General features: G+C 51.0%; 2 long non-coding RNA genes across 2 annotated transcripts; one reads left to right on the forward strand and one right to left on the reverse strand.

The window, feature by feature from the left end:
• The first annotated feature begins 9931 nt into the window (after window positions 1-9931).
• Window positions 9932-12860, forward strand: LOC136579080 (uncharacterized). The gene is made up of 3 exons (XR_010786703.1): window positions 9932-10497; window positions 11293-11400; window positions 12560-12860. It is a non-coding gene; the product is annotated as an uncharacterized lncRNA (long non-coding RNA).
• A 295-nt stretch (window positions 12861-13155) lies between these two features.
• On the reverse strand, window positions 13156-16638 carry LOC136579079 (uncharacterized). Its single transcript, XR_010786702.1, has 3 exons — window positions 16076-16638; window positions 15173-15280; window positions 13156-13809 (listed from the first exon to the last, which is right to left on the reverse strand). It is a non-coding gene; the product is annotated as an uncharacterized lncRNA (long non-coding RNA).
• Window positions 16639-16649: the final 11 nt, after the last annotated feature.

Here is a 16649-nt window from a genome sequence, read left to right on the forward strand (position 1 = left end):
GGGAGCTTTTCGCAGCTTGTTCTAGTTTGGTAATTTGCTGTAGCTTTTCATCTGTCTCTTTTTGAAGTTTTTTCTTAATTCTAGCGCTCAACGCGATTAACAAACCTCTCATATAGGCCTTGTGGGCCTCCCATGTCATAGGCACTGAGACCTCAGAGGATTTATTCAAATGGAAGAATTCCTCCAAGCGGGTCCTGAGGTATTGCCTATCCTCTTCAGCGTCCAGGAGCGCTGGGTTCAATCTCCAGATCCATTCGCGGGGGGGGGTATGGGTAAAGTCAATGCAGATGTGGAGTGGGGCGTGGTCGGAGACCAGGATGGCATCTATTTTGGCCCCCCTGAGTGAGCCCAACAGGGATGAATGGATAAGAAAATAGTCAAGGCGTTGGAAGGAATGGTGGACATGGGAATAAAAGGTAAAGTCTTTCGTAGCTGGGTTGAAATGTCTCCATGCATCCACCAAACCCAACTCCGAGAGACTGCGGTATAGGCGCCTCAGCTTAGTTTGAGACACGTGGGACTTTCCAGTCGACGCGTCTAGGATAGGGCTTAGAGTCAAGTTCAGATCCCCTCCCAGGAGAATAGGGCCCTCTGCAAAATACTTCAGGGTCTCGAGCTGTCCTAGCAACCACGGCACCTGCCCCACATTGGGAGCGTACAGATTAGCGATTGTCACTTTTTGATTTTGAAGTTTACCTCTTAAAAAGAGGACTCTTCCCTCCTCGTCCGAATGTTGAGCCTCACACATAAAAGCTACCGAGTGGTGGAACAGAACAGAGACTCCCCTAACAGTGGATGTTGGATGCGTGCTGTGGTATGCCTGCCCAAACTGTTTCCCAGGGAGTGATAGCCGTCTATTTCCCCTGAAGTGGGTTTCCTGCAGAAAAGCAATTTTAGTTCCATACCTTCTCAGCAGCAGCGCTATGTGGTGCCTCTTGGATGGGGAGTTCAGTCCCTTCACATTCCACGAGGTCCACTTCAGTGGGTCGCTCATGTCAAGACGGTCGCTGGCAGGCCTAGCTTCGGAATACGCGGGAGAAAAGGAGACGTTAATCTCAGATGGGAGGAATCAGAAGCCCCCTCAATATGTAGGGGCGCTCACCCGGATGAACGAGACTGGTTGGTCAAGGGAGAGAGGTCTGGGACAGAAGACAACACTGGGGAGAGACTGGGCGGGTGAGGGGGAACACACTTGACAGAAACAAAATGGGTGAAAACTTTTGAATAGACCAAACAGAGAACGAATGGACGGACAAGTTAAGTTCCACTCTTTCCGTGAAGGGAGCTACAGGCTCTCACGGCTACTTGTCCGCCTAAATGTGAGAAAATGGGGGAAGGGAGGGGGAAGGAAGATGTGAGGCGGGTTGGCCGGCCCTTATGGGTATAAAGACCGATCAACTATAGATAGCCTGAACCACAAGGGTCCAGCGGGGTCTTTTGAAAACAAACAGCCCCGAGGGAGGGTTGGGAAGACCCGTATCCCCTCCCGGGAAAGCTAAAGATTAGGTACAATCCAAGCAAAAGGGGCTATTAAACAATTGTCACAACTAAACAAAAAGCATCATCATAATTTGACAATACAACACCGTATCATCGACGACGGGGTCAAGCGGGAGCCAAAACCCGAATGTCGGCTCGGCTTCGCACAGGCCCATTCAAAACCATGCGTAACAGTCCGTATGGGCCCAGCCTGTAAAAAAGGTACATATTAACATTATCAACCGAAGATTCAAGTGTCCTCGTTATTGCAGGGGTCTTTTGCTTTCTTGCGCTTCCCCCTCGGAGATTTAGCGCTGGAAGCAGGTTGCCAAGCATCCGGCGGCGGGAGTTTTGGTAGGTCTGGGAACCCTGGAAGTGGGAGCCAACACGGCAGATCCAACGGGGGGATATCCAACAGGGGCCAGGCTTTATGCAGATCTTCTGGGGTACGGATGATAAGTCTGCGCCCTCCCACGGTAATCCCGAGCCCGAAAGGAAACAGCCAGGCATAACGCAGTTCTTTTGCCCTGAGGGCATCAAGCAGCGGGCGCAGGAGTCTCCTCTTGTACAGGGTGGAGGGAGCCAAGTCCTGAAAAAATTGCAGTGCGTGCTCACCATACTTTATCCCATTGTGCTTTCTCGCCGAGTTTAAAATGGCAAGGGTGTCTTGATGGGAGACCATTTTACAAATAATGTCTCTAGGTCGCTCGTTTACAGGAGGCGGGGGTCTGAGAGCCCTGTGAATGCGCTCAATCCCCATTTGAAGCGATTTCCCAGGACCCAGCAAAAGCTCAAAAATTTCAGCTCCTACCTTAAGGAGGGAGTCTGCCTCAAATGACTCGGGGAGCCCCTTTATTCTCACATTGCACCTCCTGCTACGGTTCTCCAGGTCTTCTTGGGCTATCATGGCGCGGTTTAGGTGCTCATGTTGGTCTTTCAACACCTGCGTCACAGCACGGGCATGAGCTGTAATGGCGGAGGAAGAGGCCTCTAAATCTTCCACCCTGCGCCCCAGATGCTTCACATCCTCTTTAATTTCGGCAAGATCAGAAATTAGAGGCTTCAGGGCGTTAGCGAGGAGCTGCTTCATAAAGCCTTTGGATATAACTTCGTTGTCCTCTTCTTCATCAGAAGAGGACTCCCCTCCCGTCTCCTTACTGATTCCCGGCGCTGCACCCTCGTGGGACGGCGCCATCTTGGCCGGCTGGCGCGGGGACCGCGAGTCCCGTTCCTTCAGGAACCGCTGCATCCCTACTTGGTTCTTCTGCGCCCGAGGGGTGCTCAGCTGATCCCCGCTCCTCTCCTTCATCGGTTTCGGCATCTTAGCTGTGTATAGCTGCTGGAGGGACCCCGCAGGATTACCCTGCAGACAGAGCGCTTGACTCAGGCAGCCATCACGCTCGGAGGTCAGGCTCCGCCCCCTTACTTGCTTGGTGGGTTAGAGAATTTTGCAGTGTCTGTTCGGGTATTAGGTGGTGTACCCCGTCTCTGCTCTGGGGGGCTTATTATATGGGTCTCTTACTCCCTCTTCTTCCCCCTATCTTGCTGAGGAGCTTGAGGTGGGAGAGAGAAGCCAGAATGGCGGGTGGGGGGGGGGGAAGGTTGCGCAGGAAAGAGGAACCGCAACAGTAGGGCCTTCAGGAGGCTTTCAGGGGTTCTGCTTGTCTTGATGAGCTGTGTGATTGAGTTCACAGCGATCTCTTGTACTCACTGCCGGTTCCTCCACCTCAGCCCCTCTCCAGGCCCTGGGCTGCCACTCGCCCCTGCGGTCTCCGTTTCGTCCAGGTCCGGGGTCTCTCCCCTCTGGTGCTGCTGCCTCCCCTCCTGCCTCTCCCTCCCCTGCAGGAGCGTTCTAGCTGCCTCTGTCGCCTGGCCGGGTAGAGCCAAAGGCTGGTGAGTGACTCAGTGGCCGGTTTCTGCCGCGATCCGGCCGCCGCCGCAACTTCCGGTCGGCCGGGGCCGGCAAATTTAGCCCGGGGATCCGCCTTGTGATGTAGGCCGCGGCGGTGAAAATGCTGCTAGGAGGCCCAGAGGGGTCTCTTTTTAAAGCTCTTAAGAGCGCGGTGCCAGCGGTGCTATTTTTATCCCCGGATGGGGCCTCGTGTCGGCGGGATGCCCCTCAGAAGCGCTGCACACCCAGGAGCCTCCAAAATGGCTCCCGCTCCCGCCCCTGGCTAGGCCACGCCCCCCTTAGTCGCTCTTCTTTGAATCCCCTCAAGCACTGTGACATCTTTCCTGAGCACCGGTGTCCAGAATTGTACGCAGTATTCCATGTGAGGCCTGACAAGTGCCTTATATAATGGAAGGATAATGTTCTCGTCCTTCGCCCCTATACCTCTTTTAATGCACCCCAAGACTTTATTTGCCTTTGCAGCAGCTGACTGGCATTGGTTACTCCAGTTTAGTCTACAATCCACTAGTACCCCCAGATCCTTTTCCATATCACTTTTCCCCAGCGGTACCCCATTAAGTGAATATTGGTGACATCCGTTTCTCCTGCCCATGTGCATAACCTTACATTTTTCAACATTGAACTTCATTTGCCATTTTTCTGCCCAAGCCCCCAGCTTATCCAGGTCCGTTTGTAGCCGCACATTGTCCTCTGTTGCATTAATTATATTGTATAATTTTGTGTCATCTGCAAATATTGATATTTTGCTGGGCAGCCCCTCTATCAGGTCATTGATAAATATGTTGAACAGAGTGGGGCCTAATACTGAACCCTGTGGCACCCTGCTAGCGACTGTGGTCCAATCAGAGTACGAACCATTTATTGCCACCCTCTGCTTTCTATCGTTGAGCCAATTTTTTACCCACTTACACACGTTTTCGCCCAGTCCGAGCTGCCTCATTTTGTATATTAGCCTATTATGTGGCACGGTGTCAAAGGCTTTAGAGAAGTCCAGATATACGAGATCAATAGATTCTCCCTGGTCCAGCTTAGAGCTTACTTCATCGTAGAAACTGATCAGATTTGTCTGACATGAGCGACCCTTCATGAATCCATGCTGGTGAGGAGTTATTCCCTTAATCTCCTTGAGGTACTCATCGATGGCGTCTCTCAGAATCCCCTCGAAAATTTTTCCCGTTACTGAAGTGAGACTTACTGGCCTGTAGTTACCAGGCTCACTTTTGCTCCCTTTTTTGTAAATTGGAACCACGTTGGCAATGCGCCAGTCCAATGGTACTACTCCGGTCTTGATAGTGTCTAGAAATATTAGGTATAGCGGCCTAGCTATCTCGTCACTTAGTTCCTTTAGTATCCTTGGGTGTAATCCATCTGGGCCCGGTGATTTATCAATTTTAGTTTTCTTTAGACGCTTCCGCACCTCCTCCTGCGTTAGGTATGAGATATTTTGTGAGGGGTTCGTTTTATTCCCCTGCATCTCGTGTGGCATTTCCTTTTCTTTGGTGAACACACTTGAGAAGAAACTGTTTAGTAGATTTGCTTTCCCTTCGTCATCATCAATGATTTCTCCTGCATTGTTTTTTAAAGGGCCAGAGCTCTCCCTGCAAATCCTTTTGCTGTTTATGTAGTTGAAAAATAGCTTCGGGTTGTTTTTGCTCTGTTTGGCGATCACTCTTTCTGCTTCCTCCTTGGCAGTTTTGATCTTATCTTTGCATATTTTGTTTTTTTCCCTATATGATTTTAGCGCTTCTTCGCTGCCTTGTTGCTTTAGTAGTTTGAACGCTTTCTTTTTTTCGTTTATTGCCCCACTTACCGTCTTGTCGAGCCACATTGGTTTCCTTTTAGCTGAGTTTCTTTTATTTTTAAAGGGAATGAACTGCTCACATGAGGCGATTAGGATCCTTTTGAACTTTTCCCATTTTTCCTCCGTACTGATATTTTTGAGGATGTTGTCCCAATTAATGTTACCGATAGTAGTTCTAAGCTCATCAAATTTTGCTTTACTAAAGTTTAGTTTCTTTGTCGCTCCCTGATAAGGCTTCCTATTGATTGACAGCTGGAAGTTGATTATATTGTGGTCGCTGTTCCCCAAGTGCCCCTCAACCTGCACCCCCTTTATACGTTCCGGTTTGTTAGTTAGCACTAGGTCCAGAATGGCTCTCCCTCTTGTTGGTTCCTGCACAAGTTGGTTCAGGTAATTGTCTTTAATTACTCTCAAGAACTTATCACCCCTGTGAGATTTGCAGGTTTCGTTCTCCCATGTTATATCTGGGTAATTAAAGTCCCCCATGATAATTACTTTGTTTCGTTTTGACACCTTCTATCTGCCTTAGTAGTAAGTCTTCAGTTTCTTCTGTTGCTTTTGGTGGTCGATAGAAGACCCCTATCAGGATTTTGTTATTTTTTCCTCCCTGTATTTCTACCCACAGAGATTCTACCTGTTCGTCTACTACCCCTATATCCTCCCGTAGCCTCGGCTTCAAGTTCGATTTGACGTACAGACATACCCCTCCCCCTTTCTGGTTCCTTCGGTCTCTTCTGAAGAGATTGTACCCCTGCAAATTCACCGCCCAATCGCACTTATCAAGCCATGTTTCAGTAATTCCGACTATATCATAACTTTCATCAGTCATTCTTGCTTCAAGCTCACCCACTTTACCGATCAGACTTCGTGCATTCGTGATCATACAATTTATTTCATTTTTTTTGTTTTTTAAATTTGTTTTGTTGCTATTCATACTTATGGCTGATCTATCAGTTCTAACTGTACTAACCCCACCCCCTGCTCGTCCCCCATTCCCTTTGCTTGGACCCAGATCGCTAATTACACTGGCTACCCCACTATTTCTCATTTTACCCTCCCCCCCAGTCCCATTTGGGCACAAAGGCTGATCCTCAGATGGTCCTGTAACTCGGCCCCATTCACTCCACAGCTGCAGCGAGGGCTCAGTGTCTTATTCTGGGGGCCATTGATAACACAGTGATGGCCTGTCCTAAACATAATACATGTATGTGGCAATTCATTGATCTTTCTCACTGGTGAATCAGTAATCTGTACTTTATCATAACTCTGCCCTTACTGTAATGGAAATCTGCGCTCTGCACTAACTTACTGCTGCATCTGTGATGGGCTTGTGCCATAGACAGCAGCCAGTCGGAGGAGGCAGAGCTGCAGGGGAAGGGAAAGAGTAGCAGTGTGAACCGATGAGATTTGTCTCCCCAGATCAAGGAGACAAGATGTCTCAGACTACGGGTGCATTCACCTGGGCGAGACATGCGACTTCCATCCGATAACACGCGAGTTCCGCCCATATTGCTAACACTGATTTCAATGTGTTTTTTCATGTGAGCATTTTTCCCCCTTATTTTTATATCCACTTGCAACGATGCTATGTGGTGGGACAAGTAGCAACTCTTCAAATTTTTTTTATTTTTTTTGTCCTTACACTGATTCGCCCGTTTATTTCCTATGGGATCTTAAAAAATAAAATAAATCGCACACTTGTACAATGCGACTTTTTCCTTTTAAAGCTAGTACATGCTAGGTGATGATATAGATATGTCACCTAGCATGTACCAGTTTGCAAAGGAAAAAGTTGCATTGTATGGGATTGTGGACTTTTTTAAAGATCCCATGGGGGGGGGGAAGCAATTTCAGTGTAAGACCCCTCTGCACTGTGACAGCCCTTCAGATATTTGCAGACCGCTATTAAGTCTCCTCTCAGCCTTCTTTTTTGCAAGCTAAACATACCCAGATCCTTTAAAGGGGTTGTCTCGCGAAAGCAAGTGGGGTTATACACTTCTGTCTCCATGGCTCCGTCTAATTTTGCTGTCTTCTGGCGTTTTTAGACGCGCTTGCGCTGTGCGGTCTTCTGCCTGGTGAATGGGGCCGCTCGTGACGGAGAGCTGGTCACCGCGTTGTCATCGTAGCTCCGCCCCGTCATGTGTGCCGATTCCAGCCAATCAGGCAATGGAACGTGGAAGACAGAAGAAGAAACTCCACGGTGCACCATGGGAAGACCCGCGGTGCACCGTGGGAGAAGACCAGCGGCGCCATCTTTAAAAGAAGAAATGAAGAAGCTGCAGAACGCTGATGCAGGTAAGTGCAATGTGCTTTTTAAAAACTAACCTATGCTTTCTTTTTCACAGGGCAGAATGCAGGGGTCCATTTAATAAAAAAAAATTGCTTTCGCCGCGAGACAACCCCTTTAACCGTTCCTCATAGGACATGAGTTGCAGACCGCTCACCATCTTGGTAACTCTTCTCTGAACTTGCTGCAATTTTTTTTTATCAGTGTGCCCAGAACTGGACACAGTATACCAAATAAGTTCTGCCTAAGGGCTCGTACACACAGGCGTATGCATAGAACGCTGCAATCTTTCCAGCAGCACTGTATGCATTGCAGCCCATAATCTCTGCTGGCAGAGATTGCATACAGGCTGCGTTTGGCTCTGTGCATGCCTGCACTGTGTATATATAACATATCCCCCCCCCAAAAAAAATTCTCCGCTATGTTCAGAGCTGTGCTCCGTATCGTAATCCTGCCCCTTCGGATGCATATGGACAGCGTTCCATACTCAGCCCATTCAAGGGCTGCGTATGGTGTATGGAGAAATGGAGCAGGCTGACATTTATTTCTCCTGCGTATCCATGCGCAGTGCCCACACGCAGGTGTGAATGGAAGAATAGTCTATTGACTTGTATTGCCTCCATTCATCGCGTATTACACACAGGAAATGAGCATGTGTAATATGTGGTGCCAATGAGCCCTATGACCGCGCTAAAGGGGTTAGTCTGGGAGGGAAATGCCAGCATGGCTGGGCCTAGACTGAATCTGGTTTTGACATCAGGTCCCAAAGAATGGATCTTTTGTTGCACCTGTGCTGGTGGTTTCATGAAAAAGCCCACGGCCATGAACGCCCACAAAAATTTGCCCACACAAACTTTCCCATCGGTTTTTGCCTCATTGTAGCACCAGGGAGCTGTGGATCCATGATATTGGAGGTGCAAGGTGAGGATGGTCACATGATCTGTGATCTGATTGTCCAAACAACGGTCAGCCTGTGTGTTTTAAAAAAAAAAAAAAAAACTCCCCCTTAAGACGGCCTGCAGACGGGTGGAAATTCCGCGGCGGGATTTTCTGCGGCATTTCCGCCCCTGGACGCCTGCATAGGATTGCATTACAGCACGTAATCCTATGCAGACGGCCGCGGTTTGTCTGCGCGCAATCACGTGCAGCAAACAAACCGCGGCAGGTGCGAGCCCCGCACAGAAACATCACTCACCGTCCGCCGGCTCCGCTCTGTGCATGCGCCGGCAGGTGAAAGAGTCGGAGCTGCAGGAGCGGATGAGTCCGCGGTGCTCTCTGCTTGCGCTCGGGTCAGGTCCCGCTGCGATAATTCTCGCAGCCGGATCCGACCCGGTCGTCTGCAGGCGGCCTTAGTCAGCTCCTTCTGTCTCTACACTGATCCAAATCTCCATCAATCTTCCTCGTATTTCTGAAATTCTGGTCGCTCAGTTTGCAGCTGCATTTTTGCCATCAAATCTACCAGAATCCACAAAAAAAACAACAACATTACAGCCAGTGTCAGGTCTTGGTGCATCTGCAGGCTCCGTTTACCTCTGCCTCGGAGGTTCTGTTGGAGCCTCTAGCACAGATCTGGCAGTAACCCCGGATGAACTGGTGCAGCATGTTGCGCTATTCTGCTGGTTGGGATGCCGGACGCAGGATGCACGCCATTAGTCAATGCGCCCCATTCCGCATGTGCCAGTGTGTTCACTGTTGGGCCCCAATGATGGAGCGGCACAACGGCCATGAGCCAGAGCCGCAGCACCGATGTGAGTGAGGCCGAACCCATCAGGGCTTCGGATCTGAAAACTATAAGGAGGAAGTGATGCTGAAGATGAAGAATGTGTCAATATATAATAATTAGATTTTAAACAGTTTTGCAGATGGCCTCATTTTTCCATTTCGGCTCCCATCACAGAACACATCTGCTATGTAGCAGCACTGCAGCAGGACACGTCAGTGCAGGACGACGAGACTGCAAGTTCCAGTTCTTTTCCTCCTCCGGCGCACTAGAGGGCGCTGTGGCGGTATATTGTTGGTGTGCTCTTCCGCTGCCCGTAGTGTACGCTATGACTCCGGCGCACTAGAGGGCGCTGTGGCGGTCAGCCTCACTGCGGCGGCATATTGTTGGTGTGCTTTTCCGCTGCCCGCAGTGTACGCTATGACTCCGTCGCACTAGAGGGCGCTGCGGCGTCATATTGCTGGTGTGCTCTTCCGCTGCCCGCAGGCATATATCCCAATTCAACACCACCTCTACTCGAGCCAACCTAAACAACCAATCACCGCAGAGTACGCTATGTCGTCGACCGAACCCAAACAACCAATCACTGTGCGAATCGAGCAGAAGTGTTGTGGAATATAATAATATGCCTCCGGCGCACTAGAGGGCGCTGTGAGGTTCAGCCTCACGGCGGCTCTGCGGTTTCATATTGTTGGTTTGCTCTTCCGCTGCCCGCAGTGTACGCTATGACTCCGGCGCGCATATTACCAAAGGAGGCCTGAGTTCTCCTATGGGGCCGATTCAGCCAATCAGCTGGCTGGAATCGGCACCACGTGACACAGCGGCGTGCCCGCGCATTGCCGTGCACAGGATTGTGCTGCCTGAGTTCTCCTGTGCGGCCGATTCAGCCAACAGCGGCGTGCCCGCGCATTGCCGTGCACAGGATTGTGCTTTGCCCGCGCTTTCACGTGCTCAGTGCCTTGCCATGCACTCGTGTGGACACAGGATTGTGCCTTGCCCGCGGTTTACATGCCACTCGTGTGTGCACAGACAGTTATTGATTTGGCAGGTATTTTTTGTGCTTTTTGGCATTTTTTTTTTGTGCTTTTTGGCAGTTTTTTTTGTGCTTTTTGGCAGTTTTTTTTTGTGCTTTTTGGCAGGTTTTTTTTGTGCTTTTTGGCAGTTTTTTTTGTGCTTTTTGGCAGGTTTTTTTTGTGCTTTTTGGCAGGTTTTTTTTGTGCTTTTGCCAAAGGTGATTATTTCTTTTGCGCAAGTGGATTTGCCAGCGGACGTTTTACACAGGACTACTAAAAGCCAAGGTAAGCTGCTGCATCTGCTCATTTAATTGCGCTCTTACTTCCCCTGCGCGCATTGGCGGAGAGGCGGCCAATTCTGCATGCCGCTGCATTGTCCACGAGCGCGATCCCCAGCATGCCGCTGCATTGTCGCCGCGATCCCCAGCATGCCGCTGCATTGTCCACGAGCGCGATCCCCAGCATGCCACTGCATTGTCGCCATGCCGCTGCATTGTCCACGAGCGCGATCCCCAGCATGCCGCTGCATTGTCGCCGCGATCCCCAGCATGCCGCTGCAATGTCCACGAGCGCGATCCCCAGCATGCCACTGCATTTTCGCCATGCCGCTGCATTGTCCACGAGCGCGATCCCCAGCATGCCGCTGCATTGTCCACGAGCGCGATCCCCAGCATGCCGCTGCATTGTCGCCGCGATCCCCAGCATGCCGCTGCATTATCGCCATGCCGCTGCATTGTCCACGAGCGCGATCCCCAGCATGCCGCTGCATTGTCGCCGCGATCCCCAGCATGCCGCTGCATTGTCGCCGCGATCCCCAGCATGCCGCTGCATGCATGGTCGCCGCTGCATTGTCCACGAGCACGATCCCCAGCATGCCGCTGCATTGCTATGTGTGGAGACGCGGTTACCAGAGATTTGTGCGCTGTGCGCTGCTACGTGTGGAGACGCGATTACCTGAGATTTGTGCGCTGTGCGCTGCTACGTGTGGAGACAACACCCAAGATTTGTGCGCTACGTGTGGTGAGTACGTCACCTGAGATTTGCGTGACGCCACCTGACGCAACCTGTCTTTTTTTGCAGATTTGTGCGCCTTATTGCAAAATAACGTGTGGAGAGGATCCTGACGTTTGGACGCGTTTCGAGAAGAATTTCGCTTCGCTCGGACACCATCTGACATCACTCAGCGAGGTAAGCTGCTGCATCTGCCAAATTTTTCATTGCTTGCATATGCTCATGTGTACATGCATGCGTGCCTGTATGCGTGCATGCGTGCCTGTATGCGTACATGCCTGTATGCGTACATGCATGCATGCCTTATGCGTACATGCGTGCCTGCGTGTATGCCTATGTGCGTGCCTGTATGCCTATGTGCGGGCATGCGTGCCGTATGCGTGCGGGCATGCGTGCCGTATGCGTGCGGGCATGCGTGCATGCCTTGTGCGGGCATGCGTGCATGCCTTGTGCGGGCATGCGTGCATGCCTTTTGCGTGCGGGCGTGCGTGCATGCCTTATGCGTGCATGCCTTATGCGTGCGGGCATGCATGCCTTATGCGTGCGGGCATGCATGCCTTGTGCATGCGTGCATGCCTTATGCGTACGGGCATGCGTGCATGCCTTATGCGTACGGGCATGCGTGCATGCCTTATGCGTACGGGCATGCGTGCATGCCTTATGCGTACGGGCATGCGTGCATGCCTTATGCGTACGGGCATGCGTGCATGCCTTATGCGTACGGGCATGCCTGTGTGCATGCCTGTGTGCGTGCGTGCCTTATGCGTGAGTGCATGCCTTGTGCGTGCCTTATGCGTACATGCATGCCTGTATGCGTGCGTGCATGCCTTATGCGTACATGCGCGCATTATGCGTACACGCATTATGCGTACACGCATGCCTGTGTACACATGCATGCCTGTATGCGTACATGTATGCCTATGTGCGTGCATGCATGCCTTATGCGTGCATGCCTTATGCGTACACGCACGCGTTCCTGTGTGCATGCATGCCTGTATGCGTGCATGTATGTATACATGCATGTATGCTCACCCACTTACTCAGCCACCCCCTCTCTCACACACAGACACACACACTTGCTGTGTTAAATTCGTCTTATTGGGCGAAAAAGACATAACATTAGATTTGAGCATTTAATTCCTTTTTTTAGCAAACGTACAGGTTCCATCCCAATACTGCACCAACCTTCGGAGAAACATACCAATTGTCCAAATACGATGTCTTTATCTATTAAAGTAGGAGTGAAGAAAAGCAGGGACAGTGCAATAACTATGAAAACCCACGGAATTAAGCCAATTGCAGGCAGGGTTAATTTTTTTTTTCTTCCTCCTTCTAGGTCAGCTGATACGTTTTGGTCAGAATTACTGCACTGTGGTAACCGTTTCCGCTGCTCGCAACCGCAGGAGTTGAATCACCAGAGAGCCAGAAGTTCCCAGATGTTGGCTCCGGAGGACGCTTAAAAGCTGGAAATGGCCCATCACCTGCTATGGAAGTACATCATCAGGATCTGATGGAGCAGTACGATGAAGATTGTCAGGTTGCATGTGATGCTGCTCACTGTCCCTCGTTAGTCGGTTCACAGTTTATACACTAAGCTATTTATCCCCTTAGAGACCCAGGCTGTTTGCGCCTTAGTGACAGACTGAAAACTTGGAACTTTACATGTGTCACTTGACATATCATAAGTCCGTAAAGGTTTTGCATATCCAAGTGACTGTGACATTTTTTTCTTCCCCTTGTTGTACTTCTGTTAGGTAGTAAAAAAGGACTGTTAAAAGTTGTGTATATTTATTAAAATTGCTACTTTGCACAATTTTGAATTTTCATTTTTTCACATTGTCAAATGTCATATATAAAATAAGTGCCAACATACTGTACAAATCTCTGCGAACATATAGATTTCCATCCGTTCACTTTATTCTGGAAGCACGGTTTAAAACTTTTGTACATTTATTTTTTCCATCTAGGAGACGTACAAATTTAACATTACTTTTCAGAATTTTGAGGAACACTTAGTTTTCCTACACCAATCCAAGTTTGCAAAGGCTGCTACGTGTCATAATTAAGGATGAGCGAGTACACTCGCTAAAGCACTACTCGTTCAAGTAATGTGCCTTAGACGAGTATCTCCCTGCTCGTCCATAAAGATTCGGGGACCGCTGCGGCTGACAGGTGAGTCGCAGGGGAGATAGAGAGAGATCTCCCCTCCGTTCCTCCCCGCTCTCCCTCGCGGCGGCCCCCGAATCTTTAAGGACGAGCAGGGAGACACTCGTTTAAGGCACATTACTCGAACGAGTAGTACCTTAGCAAGTATACTCGCTCATCCTTAATTATGACACCTAGCAGCCTTTGTGACATAGACAAAAGGCCGCTGTGTTTATGGGTCTTTTCTGTTTAATGCATTGCAGTAAAATATTGCGCAGTTTTTCAGGATCCTCCGTCATAATTATTTTTTTTAAAAAGCGTATTAAAAACAAGGGAGTCACTGGGAAAAAAACAGTGCATTAAAAGAAGGGTTTAAAGATTGCTGAACGACGAGGGTCTCTTCACTGTCTGGCAGCCTTCCCGTTCTCAAGGACGTCAGATCTGCAGGAAATGACGAGAAATCAGCAGGTTAACAGTCACATCCCACCAGTATTACTGATTCCTAGATCCGCTCAACCCACTTACAATGACCACTACTCCCCCAACCAGGGCAGAAGAATTATGCATGCATCTATGCATGCATGTGTGCATCTATGCATGCATGTGTGCATCTATGCATGCATGTGTGCATCTATGCATGTGTGCATCTATGCATGCATGTGTGCATCTGCATGCATGTACACGCATGCGTGCATCTATACATAAATGCATGCATACGCACGTACGCATACAGGCACGCGTGCATGTCCGCATACAGGCACGCGTGCATGTCCGCATACAGGCACGCGTGCATGTCCGCATACAGGCACGCGTGCATGTCCGCATACAGGCACGCGTGCATGTCCGCATACAGGCACGCGTGCATGTCCGCATACAGGCACGCGTGCATGTCCGCATACAGGCACGCGTGCATGTCCGCATACAGGCACGCGTGTACACAAGGCATGCGTGTACGCATAATGCGCGCATGTACGCATAATGCATGCACGCACGCATACAGGCATGCATGTACGCATAAGGCACGCACGCATAAGGCATGCACTCACGCATAAGGCACGCACGCACACATGCATGCACGCACGCATAAGGCACGCACGCATACAGGCATGCATGCAGGCACGCATAAGGCATGCACGCATGCACAAGGCATGCATGCCCGCACGCATAAGGCATGCATGCCCGCACGCATAAGGCATGCACGCATGCACAAGGCATGCATGCCCGCACGCATAAGGCATGCACGCATGCCCGCACGCATAAGGCATGCACGCATGCCCGCACGCATAAGGCATGCACGCATGCCCCGCACGCATAAGGCATGCACGCCCGCACGCATAAGGCATGCACGCCCGCACGCATAAGGCATGCACGCATGCCCGCACGCATAAGGCACGCACGCACACAGGCATGCATGCACGCACGCATAAGGCACGCATGCCCGCACGCATAAGGCATGCCCGCACGCATAAGGCATGCATGCCCGCACGCATAAGGCATGCATGCCCGCACGCATAAGGCATGCACGCATAAGGCATGCACGCACGCCCGCACGCAAAAGGCATGCACGCATGCACGCACAAGGCATGCACGCATGCCCGCACGCATACGGCACGCATGCCCGCACATAGGCATACAGGCACGCACGTACGCATACACGCAGGCACGCATGTACGCATAAGGCATGCATGCATGTACGCATACAGGCATGTACGCATACAGGCACGCATGCACGCATACAGGCACGCATGCATGTACACATGAGCATATGCAAGCAATGAAAAATTTGGCAGATGCAGCAGCTTACCTCGCTGAGTGATGTCAGATGGTGTCCGAGCGAAGCGAAATTCTTCTCGAAACGCGTCCAAACGTCAGGATCCTCTCCACACGTTATTTTGCAATAAGGCGCACAAATCTGCAAAAAAAGACAGGTTGCGTCAGGTGGCGTCACGCAAATCTCAGGTGACGTACTCACCACACGTAGCGCACAAATCTTGGGTGTTGTCTCCACACGTAGCAGCGCACAGCGCACAAATCTCAGGTAATCGCGTCTCCACACGTAGCAGCGCACAGCGCACAAATCTCTGGTAACCGCGTCTCCACACATAGCAATGCAGCGGCATGCTGGGGATCGTGCTCGTGGACAATGCAGCGGCGACCATGCATGCAGCGGCATGCTGGGGATCGCGGCGACAATGCAGCGGCATGCTGGGGATCGCGGCGACAATGCAGCGGCATGCTGGGGATCGCGCTCGTGGACAATGCAGCGGCATGGCGATAATGCAGCGGCATGCTGGGGATCGCGGCGACAATGCAGCGGCATGCTGGGGATCGCGCTCGTGGACAATGCAGCGGCATGCTGGGGATCGCGCTCGTGGACAATGCAGCGGCATGGCGAAAATGCAGTGGCATGCTGGGGATCGCGCTCGTGGACATTGCAGCGGCATGCTGGGGATCGCGGCGACAATGCAGCGGCATGCTGGGGATCGCGCTCGTGGACAATGCAGCGGCATGGCGACAATGCAGTGGCATGCTGGGGATCGCGCTCGTGGACAATGCAGCGGCATGCTGGGGATCGCGGCGACAATGCAGCGGCATGCTGGGGATCGCGCTCGTGGACAATGCAGCGGCATGCAGAATTGGCCGCCTCTCCGCCAATGCGCGCAGGGGAAGTAAGAGCGCAATTAAATGAGCAGATGCAGCAGCTTACCTTGGCTTTTAGTAGTCCTGTGTAAAACGTCCGCTGGCAAATCCACTTGCGCAAAAGAAATAATCACCTTTGGCAAAAGCACAAAAAAAACCTGCCAAAAAGCACAAAAAAAACCTGCCAAAAAGCACAAAAAAAACTGCCAAAAAGCACAAAAAAAACCTGCCAAAAAGCACAAAAAAAAACTGCCAAAAAGCACAAAAAAAACTGCCAAAAAGCACAAAAAAAAAATGCCAAAAAGCACAAAAAATACCTGCCAAATCAATAACTGTCTGTGCACACACGAGTGGCATGTAAACCGCGGGCAAGGCACAATCCTGTGTCCACACGAGTGCATGGCAAGGCACTGAGCACGTGAAAGCGCGGGCAAAGCACAATCCTGTGCACGGCAATGCGCGGGCACGCCGCTGTTGGCTGAATCGGCCGCACAGGAGAACTCAGGCAGCACAATCCTGTGCACGGCAATGCGCGGGCACGCCGCTGTGTCACGTGGTGCCGATTCCAGCCAGCTGATTGGCTGAATCGGCCCCATAGGAGAACTCAGGCCTCCTTTGGTAATATGCCTCCGGCGCACTAG

Source organism: Eleutherodactylus coqui, chromosome 9 (genome assembly GCF_035609145.1).
Source record: "Eleutherodactylus coqui strain aEleCoq1 chromosome 9, aEleCoq1.hap1, whole genome shotgun sequence".
Lineage (NCBI taxonomy): Eukaryota > Metazoa > Chordata > Amphibia > Anura > Eleutherodactylidae > Eleutherodactylus > Eleutherodactylus coqui.